Source organism: Nothobranchius furzeri, unplaced genomic scaffold (assembly GCF_043380555.1).
Source record: "Nothobranchius furzeri strain GRZ-AD unplaced genomic scaffold, NfurGRZ-RIMD1 Scf208, whole genome shotgun sequence".
NCBI lineage: Eukaryota > Metazoa > Chordata > Actinopteri > Cyprinodontiformes > Nothobranchiidae > Nothobranchius > Nothobranchius furzeri.
In genome coordinates, this window is record NW_027223224.1 from 15,001 (window position 1) to 25,000 (window position 10,000).

The window sequence follows — 10,000 nt, forward strand, 5'->3', positions numbered from 1 at the left end:
GGTCATCCTGTGGAGAGAGGACAAGAGGGTGGATCACGGTGGGACTGCCGTGACCCTAAGCTACTATTGAGGCATCAACCTGGGATGAGCTGGGGTCTGACATCCCCCTGTTGCCATGGAGGTCTAAAGGATGACCATTAGTTGTGGTTCTCGCCCCGGGACTTGGGTCAGAGTACAGCCGAAGTGGAGCACTTGTGTCGGACTAGGGAGGCTGTGCCGTGCCCCCTGGAGGTCTAAAGGATGACCAGTAGTTGTGGTTCTCGCCCCGGGACTTGGGTCAGAGTATAGCCCAAGTGGAGCACTTGTGTCGGCCTAGGGAGGCTGTGCCGGGCCCCCTGGAGGTCTAAAGGATGACCATGAGGTCAAAAGGATGACCAGTAGTTGTGGTTCTCGCCCCGGGACTTGGGTCAGAGTATAGCCCAAGTGGAGCACTTGTGTCGGACTAGGGAGGCTGTGCCGTGCCCCCTGGAGGTCTAAAGGATGACCAGTAGTTGTGGTTCTCGCCCCGGGACTTGGGTCAGAGTATAGCCCAAGTGGAGCACTTGTGTCGGACTAGGGAGGCTGTGCCGTGCCCCCTGGAGGTCTAAAGGATGACCAGTAGTTGTGGTTCTCGCCCCGGGACTTGGGTCATAGTATAGCCCAAGTGGAGCACTTGGGTCGGACTAGGGAGGCTGTGTCGTGCCCCCTGGAGGTCTAAAGGATGACCAGTAGTTGTGGTTCTCGCCCCGGGACTTGGGTCAGAGAATAGCCCAAGTGGGACACTTGTGTCGGACTAGGGAGGCTCTGCCGTGCCCCCTGGAGGTCTAAAGGATGACCAGTAGTTGTGGTTCTCGCCCCGGGACTTGGGTCAGAGTATAGCCCAAGTGGAGCACTTGTGTCGGACTAGGGAGGCTGTGCCGTGCCCCCTGGAGGTCTAAAGGATGACCATTAGTTGTGGTTCTCGCCCCGGGACTTGGGTCAGAGTACAGCCCAAGTGGAGCACTTGCGTCGGACTAGGGAGGCTGTGCCGGGCCCCCTGGAGGTCTAAAGGATGACCAGTAGTTGTGGTTCTCGCCCCGGGCCGTGGGTCTGAGTATGGCCCAAGTGGGACACTTGTGTCGGACTAGGGAGGCTCTGCCGTGCCCCCTTGAGGTCTAAAGGATGACCAGTAGTTGTGGTTCTCGCCCCGGGACTTGGGTCATAGTATAGCCCAAGTGGGACACTTGTGTCGGACTAGGGAGGCTCTGCCGTGCCCCCTTGAGGTCTAAAGGATGACCATGAGGTCAAAAGGATGACCAGTAGTTGTGGTTCTCGCCCCGGGACTTGGGTCAGAGTATGGCCCAAGTGGTGCACTTGTGTCGGTCTAGGGAGGCTGTGCCGGTCCCCCTGGAGGTCTAAAGGATGACCAGTAGTTGTGGTTCTCGCCCCGGGACTTGGGTCAGAGTATAGCCCAAGTGGAGCACTTGTGTCGGACTAGGGAGGCTGTGCCGGGCCCCCTGGAGGTCTAAAGGATGACCAGTAGTTGTGGTTCTCACCCCGGGTCGTGGGTCCGAGTCTGGCCCGAGTAGAGCACTTTGGTCGGCTACCGGGGGGTGTGCCGTGCCCCCTGGAGGTCTAAAGGATGACCAGTAGTTGTGGTTCTCGCCCCGGGACTTGGGTCAGAGTATAGCCCAAGTGGAGCACTTGTGTCGGCCTAGGGAGGCTGTGCCGGGCCCCCTGGAGATCTAAAGGATGACCATGAGGTCAAAAGGATGACCAGTAGTTGTGGTTCTCGCCCCGGGACTTGGGTCAGAGTATAGCCCAAGTGGAGCACTTGTGTCGGCCTAGGGAGGCTGTGCCGGGCCCCCTGGAGGTCTAAAGGATGACCAGTAGTTGTGGTTCTCGCACCGGGACTTGGGTCAGAGTACAGCCCAAGTGGAGCACTTGTGTCGGTCTAGGGAGGCTGTGCCGGGCCCCCTGGAGGTCTAAAGGATGACCAGTAGTTGTGGTTCTCGCCCCGGGCCGTGGGTCTGAGTATGGCCCAAGTGGGGCACTTGCGTCGGACTGGGGAGGCTCTGCCGCGCCCCCTGGAGGTCAAAAGGATGACCAGTAGTTGTGGTTCTCACCCCGGGTCGTGGGTCCGAGTCTGGCCCGAGTAGAGCACTTTGGTCGGCTACCGGGGGGTGTGCCGTGCCCCCTGGAGCCATGGGAGTGAGCTCCAGCAGACTGGTATTTTTCGGAGAACCAGGCCCACACTCCTCAGACTTTGTGCCCAGGGACAGGCCACCAAAATCGGCCGCGGCTCGTGCACTTTGCCCCTGCGTTTCTCCCAGAACCAGAGCCGGAAAAATCCCAAAATTGATGCCCAGAGATAGTCGACTCTGCCTGGAATAGATTGCCACCCAAACCCGCCAACTCACGCTGGTTTTCCGATGGCCTCACCTACTAACCCGAGCATGGTCATCGCTCGCACCTTCCAAAACCTCCAGGGGCGCAGGCACTTTTCATTTACTGGCCATAAGGCCGACCGCCTTAAGCGTTAAGCGATAAGCGAAAGGCTTAGTTTGGACTTAGTTTTTGGAGCGACGAGGTCGCCGTTTTGTCAATTCTGAACCGATTTTCACGCGGTTTTCGACTGCCTGCGCCTGGGGAGCCGCCCAGAAGCCCCAGGCAGTGTTCTGGGTGGACTTCCGGACCGGTCCGGACCCGGTACCGGCCGGGGGAACCGCACCACGCCTCTCGGGCGTTTCTACACCGATTTTCGCGGGGTTTTCGACTGCATAGACGGGGCCACCTGCTGCAGGGCCCGAGGGAGGGCCTTACTGAGCTGGGTCCGACGCAGGGCCCGGTTCCTGGAGCCCGCTGGGGGGGGGGGGGGGTTCTCTAAGGCTCACGGCGGGCTGCTGAGGGGCCGGATCGGATGCAGACAGGCGCTCCTCTGCCCAGGTCTTTGCTCCCCTGCCCCACTAGGAATGGAAGACACACTGCCAACAGCTTCTGGAGGGTGATGGGCCCTGCTGCAGACCAGGTCCGACCCAGGTTTCAGCTATCCCACCCCGCAGGGACTTAAAGACACACTGCCATCAGCTTCTGGAGGCTGCTGAGCTCTACTATAGAGCAGGTCCGACCCAGGTTTCAGCTCCTGCAGCCCACTAGGACTTAAACACACACTGCCATCAGCGTCTGGATGGTGATGGGCCCTGCTGCAGACCAGGTCCGACCCAGGTTTCAGCTATCCCACCCCGCAGGGACTTAAAGACACACTGCCATCAGCTTCTGGAGGCTGCTGAGCTCTACTATAGAGCAGGTCCGACCCAGGTTTCAGCTCCTGCAGCCCACTAGGACTTAAACACACACTGCCATCAGCGTCTGGATGGTGATGGGCCCTGCTGCAGACCAGGTCCGACCCAGGTATCAGCTCCTGCACCCCGCAGGGAATTGAAGACACACTGCCATCAGCTTCTGGAGGCTGCTGAGCTCTGCTATAGACCAGGTCCGACCCAGGTTTCAGCTCCTGCACCCCGCAGGGAACTAAACACACACTGCCATCTGCAACTGGAGGCTGCTGAGCCCTGCTGCAGACCAGGTCCGACCCAGGTTATGGCTCTCCCACCCCCCTGGGACTTAAACACACACAGCCATCAGCTTCTGGATGGTGATGGGCCCTGCTGCAGACCAGGTCCGACCCAGGTTTCAGCTCCTCAACCCCGCAGGGACTTAAACCCACACCGCCATCAGCTTCTGGAGGGTGATGGGCCCTGCTGCGGGCCAGGTCCGACCCAGGTTTCAGCTCTCCCACCCCGCAGGGACTTAAACACACACAGCCATCAGCTTCTGGGGGCTGCTGAGCCCTGCTGCAGACCAGGTCCGACCCAGGTTTCAGCTCTCCCACCCCGCAGGGTCTTTAACACACACACTGCCATCAGCTGCTGGAGGCTGCTGAGCTCCGCTATAGACCAGGTCCGACCCAGGTTTCTGCTCCTGCACCCCGCAGGGAATGAAAGACACACTGCCATCAGCTTCTGGAGGCTGCTGAGCCCTGCTGCAGACCAGGTCCGACCCAGGTATCGGCTCTCCAACCAGGCAGAGACTTAAACACACACACACACACACACACTGCCATCAGCTTCTGGGGGCTGCTGAGCTCTGCTGTAGACCGGGTCCGACCCAGGTTTCTGCTCCTCCACCCCGCAGGGACTTAAACACACACTGCCACCAGCTTCTGGAGGGTGATGGGCCCTGCTTTAGACCAGGTCTGACCCGGGATATAGCTCTCCCACCCCGCAGGGACTTAAACACTCACTGCCATCAGCTGCTGGAGGCTGCCGAGCTCTGCTGCAGACCAGGTCCCACCCAGGTTTCTGCTCCTGCACCCCGCAGGGACTTAAACACACACTGCCACCAGCTTCTGGAGGGTGATGGGCCCTGCTGTGGACCAGGTCCGACCCGGATATCAGCTCTCCCACCAGGCAGGGACTTAAACACACACTGCAATCAGCTGCTGGAGGCTGCTGAGCTCTACTATAGACCAGGTCCGACCCAGGTTTCAGCTCTCCCACCAGGCAGTGACTTAAAGACACACTGCCATCAGCTGCTGGAGGCTGCTGAGCTCTTCTATAGACCAGGTCCGACCCAGGTTTCAGCTCTCACACCAGGCAGGGACTTAAACACACTGCCATCAGCTGCTGGAGGCTGCTGAGCTCTGCTATAGACCAGGTCCGACCCAGGTTTCAGCTCTCCCACCAGGCAGGGACTTAAAGACACACTGCCATCAGCTGCTGGAGGCTGCCGAGCCCTGCTGCAGACCATGTCCGACCCAGGTTTCAGCTCTCCCACCAGGCAGGGACTTAGAGGCACGCTGCCATCAGCTTCTGGAGGCTGCTGAGCTCTGCCATAGACCAGGTCCGACCGAGGTTTCAGCTCTCCCACCCCGCAGGGACTTAAACACACACTGCCATCAGCTGCTGGAGGCTGCTGAGCTCTGCTATAGACCAGGTCCGACCCGGGATATAGCTCTCCCACCCCGCAGGGACTTAAACACACACTGCCATCAGCTGCTGGAGGCTGCTGAGCTCTTCTATAGACCAGGTCCGACCCAGGTTTCAGCTCTCCCACCCCGCAGGGACTTGAACACACACTGCCATCAGCTTCTGGAGGCTGCTGAGCTCTGCTATAGACCAGGTCCGACCCAGGTTTCTGCTCCTCCACCCCGCAGGGAATTAAAGACACACTGCCATCAGCTTCTGGATGGTGATGGGCCCTGCTGCAGACCAAGTCCGACCCGGGTTACAGCTCTCCCACCAGGCAGGGAATTAAACACACACTGCCATCAGCTGCTGGAGGCTGCTGAGCTCCGCTATAGACCAGGTCCGACCCGGGTTCCTGCTCCTGCACCCCGCAGGGACCAAAACACACACACTGCCATCAGCTTCTGGAGGCTGCTGAGCTCTTCTATAGACCAGGTCCGACCCAGGTTTCAGCTCTCCCACCAGGCAGGGACTTAAACACACACTGCCATCACCTTCTGCTGGCTGCTGAGCTCTGCTGCAGACCAGGTCCGACCCAGGTTTCAGCTCCTGCACCCCGCAGGGAACTAAACACACACTGCCGTCACCTTCTGCTGGCTGCTGAGCCCTGCTGCAGACCAGGTCCGACCCAGGTTTCAGCTCCTGCACCCCGCAGTGGATTAAAGACACACTGCCATCAGGTTCTGGAGGCTGCTGAGCTCTGCTGCAGACCAGGTCCGACCCAGGTTATGGCTCTCCCACCCCGCAGGGACTTAAACACACACCGCCGTCAGCTTCTGGATGGTGATGGGCCCTGCTGCAGACCAGGTCCGACCCACGTTTCAGCTCTCCCACCCCGCAGGGGATGAAACACACACTGCCATCAGCTTCTGGAGGCTGCTGAGCTCTGCTAAAGACCAGGTCCGACCCAGCTTTCAGCTCTCCCACCAGGCAGGGAGTTAAAGACACACTGTCATCGGCTTCTGGAGGGTGCTGAGCCCTGCTGCACACCAAGTCTGACCCAGGTTTCAGCTCATCCACCCCGCAGGGACCTAAACACACACTGCCATCAGCTTCTGAGTGGTAATGGGCCCTGCTGCAGACCAGGTCCGACCCAGGTTTCAGCTCCTCCACCCCGCCATCACCAGCTGGAGGCTGGCTGCTGCTCCTGCACCCTGCCATCAGCTGCTGGAGGCTTCTGTTCCTCCACCCCGCCATCAGCAGCTGGAGGCTGGCTGCTGGAGGCTGGCTGCTGCTCCTCCACCCCGCCATCACCAGCTGGAGGCTGGTTGCAGCTCCTGCACCCCGCCATCAGCTGCTGGAGGCTGCCTGCAGCCCCTGCACCCCGCCATCAGCTGCTGGAGGCTGGCTGCAGCTCCTGCACACCGCCATCAGCTGCTGGAGGCTGCCTGCAGCTCCTGCACCCCGCCATCAGCTGCTGGAGGCTGGCTGCTGCTCCTGCACCCCGCCAGCAGCTGCTGGAGGCTGGCTGCTGCTCCTCCACCCAACCATCAGCTGCTGGACGCTGGCTGCTGCTCCTGCACCCCGCCATCAGCTGCTGGAGGCTGGCTGCTGCTCCTCCACCACCCAACCATCAGCTGCTGGACGCTGGCTGCAGCTCCTCCACCCCGCCATCAGCTGCTGGTGGCTGGCTGCAGCTCCTTCACCCCGCCATCAGCTGCTGGTGGCTGGCTGCAGCTCCTTCACCCCGCCATCACCAGCTGGAGGCTGGCTGCTGCTCCTGCACCCCGCCATCAGCTGCTGGAGGCTGCCTGCAGCTCCTGCGCCCCGCCATCAGCTGCTGGAGGCTGGCTGCTGCTCCTGCACCCTGCCATCAGCTGTTCGAGGCTGGCTGCAGCTCCTCCACCCCACCATCACCAGCTGGAGGCTGGTTGCAGCTCCTGCACCCCGTCATCAGCAGCTGGAGGCTGCCTGCTGCTCCTGCACCCCGCCATCAGCTGCTGGAGGCTGCCTGCAGCTCCTGCACCCCGCCATCATTTGCTGGAGGCTGGCTGCAGCTCCTGCAACCCGCCATCAGCTGCTGGAGGCTGGCTGCTGCTCCTCCACCCCACCATGACCTGCTGGAGGCTGGCTGCAGCTCCTTCACACCGCCATCAGCTGATGGATGCTGGCTGAACGCTGGAGGCTGGCTGCTGCTCCCACACACCGCCATCAGCTCCTGGAGGCTGGCTGGCTGCTGGAGGCTGTCTGCTGCTGCTCCTCCACCCCGCCATCACCAGCTGGAGGCTGGCTGCTGGAGGCTGGCTGCAGCTCCTGCACCCCACCATCAGCTGCTGGAGGCTGGCTTCTGCTCCTCCACCCCGCCATCAGCTGCTGGGGGCTGGCTGCTGGAGGCTGGCTGCAGCTCCTCCACCCCGCCATCACCAGCTGGAGGCTGGTTGCAGCTCCTGCACCCCGCCATCAGCTGCTGGAGGCTGCCTGCTGCTCCTGCACCCCGCCATCAGCTGCTGGAGGCTGCCTGCACCTCCTGCACCCCGCCATCAGCTGCTGGAGGCTGGCTTCTGCTCCTCCACCCCGCCATCAGCTGATGGAGGCTGCCTGCTTCTCCACCCCGCCATCACTAGCTGGAGGCTGGCTGCTGGAGGCTGGCTGCAGCTCCTCCACCCCGCCATCAGCTGCTGGAGGCTGCCTGCAGCTCCTGCACCCCGCCATCACCAGCTGGAGGCTGGCTTCTGCTCCTCCACCCCGCCATCAGCTGATGGAGGCTGCCTGCTTCTCCACCCCGCCATCACTAGCTGGAGGCTGGCTGCTGGAGGCTGGCTGCAGCTCCTCCACCCCGCCATCAGCTGCTGGAGGCTGGCTGCTGCTCCTGCACCCCGCCATCAGCTGCTGGAGGCTGGCTGCTGCTCCTCCACCCAACCATCAGCTGCTGGACGCTGGCTGCAGCTCCTCCACCCCACCATCAGCTGCTGGACGCTGGCTGCAGCTCCTCCACCCCGCCATCAGCTGCTGGAGGCTGCCTGCAGCTCCTGCACCCCGCCATCAGCTGCTGGAGGCTGCCTGCAGCTCCTGCACCCCGCCATCACCAGCTGGAGGCTGGCTTCTGCTCCTCCACCCCGCCATCAGCTGATGGAGGCTGCCTGCTTCTCCACCCCGCCATCACTAGCTGGAGGCTGGCTGCTGGAGGCTGGCTGCTGCTCCTCCACCCAACCATCAGCTGCTGGACGCTGGCTGCAGCTCCTCCACCCCACCATCAGCTGCTGGACGCTGGCTGCAGCTCCTGCACCCCGCCATCAGCTGCTGGAGGCTGGCTTCTGCTCCTCCACCCCGCCATCAGCTGCTGGAGGCTGCCTGCTGCTCCTGCACCCCGCCATCAGCTGCTGGAGGCTGGCTGCTGCTCCTGCACCCCGCCATCAGCTGCTGGAGGCTGGCTGCTGGAGGCTGGCTGCAGCTCCTCCACCCCACCATCAGCTGCTGGACGCTGGCTGCAGCTCCTCCACCCCACCATCAGCTGCTGGACGCTGGCTGCAGCTCCTGCACCCCGCCATCAGCTGCTGGAGGCTGGCTTCTGCTCCTCCACCCCGCCATCAGCTGACGGAGGCTGCCTGCTTCTCCACCCCGCCATCACTAGCTGGAGGCTGGCTGCTGGAGGCTGGCTGCAGCTCCTCCACCCCACCATCAGCTGCTGGACGCTGGCTGCAGCTCCTGCACCCCGCCATCAGCTGCTGGAGGCTGGCTTCTGCTCCTCCACCCCGCCATCAGCTGACGGAGGCTGCCTGCTTCTCCACCCCGCCATCACTAGCTGGAGGCTGGCTGCTGGAGGCTGGCTGCAGCTCCTCCACCCCGCCATCAGCTGCTGGAGGCTGGCTGCTGCTCCTGCACCCCGCCATCAGCTGCTGGACGCTGGCTGCAGCTCCTCCACCCCGCCATCACCAGCTGGAGGCTGCCTGCTGCTCTTCCACCCCGCCATCAGCTGATGGACGCTGGCTGCAGCTCCTCCACCCCGCCATCAGCTGCTGGAGGCTGGCTGGCCGCTGGAGGCTGGCTGCTGCTCCCACACACCGCCATCAGCTGCTGGAGGCTGGCTGGCTGCTGGAGGCTGGCTGCTGCTGCTCCTCCTCCCCGCCATCACCAGCTGGAGGCTGGCTGCTGCTCCTACACCCCGCCATCAGCTGATGGAGGCTGCCTGCTCCTCCGCCCCGCCATCACCAGCTGGAGGCTGGCTGCTGGAGGCTGGCTGCAGCTCCTTCACCCCGCCATCACCAGCTGGAGGCTGGCTTCTGCTCCTGCACCCCGCCATCAGCTGCTGGAGGCTGGCTTCTGCTCCTCCACCCCGCCACCAGCTGCTGGAGGCTGGCTGCTGCTCCTGCACCCCGCCAGCAGCTGCTGGAGGCTGGCTGCTGCTCCTCCACCACCCAACCATCAGCTGCTGGACGCTGGCTGCAGCTCCTCCACCCCGCCATCAGCTGCTGGTGGCTGGCTGCTGCTCCTGCACCCCGCCATCAGCTGCTGGTGGCTGGCTGCAGCTCCTTCACCCCGCCATCACCAGCTGGAGGCTGGCTGCTGCTCCTGCACCCCGCCATCAGCTGCTGGAGGCTGGCTGCAGCTCCTCCACCCCACCATCAGCCGTTGGAGGCTGGCTGCTGCTCCTCCACCCTGACATCACCAGCTGGAGGCTTCTGTTCCTCCACCCCACCATCAGCAGCTGGAGGCTGGCTGCTTGAGGCTGGCTGCTGCTCCCCCACCCCGCCATCACCTGCTGGAGGCTTCTGCTCAGCCACACCGCCACCAGCTGCCTGTGGTGAACCGCTGACGACCAGCCCAGGCCCACGTCTCACCTCTCCCTGCCCGCCCTGGATGCACAACCACCCACCCAGGCTCAAGTTTCCCCCTGCCCGCTGCACGTCCAGCCGGCCTCTGCCCTGTCCCCTCTCTCACCAGCATCACATCCAGGCTCATCAGGCATCCCCATGCCCGCAGCCTTCTCCCACCCACACTCAACACCACCGAACCCAGGATCAGGCTCCACCATCCCCGAAGACTTCTCCCACCCTCACTCAACACCATCACACCCA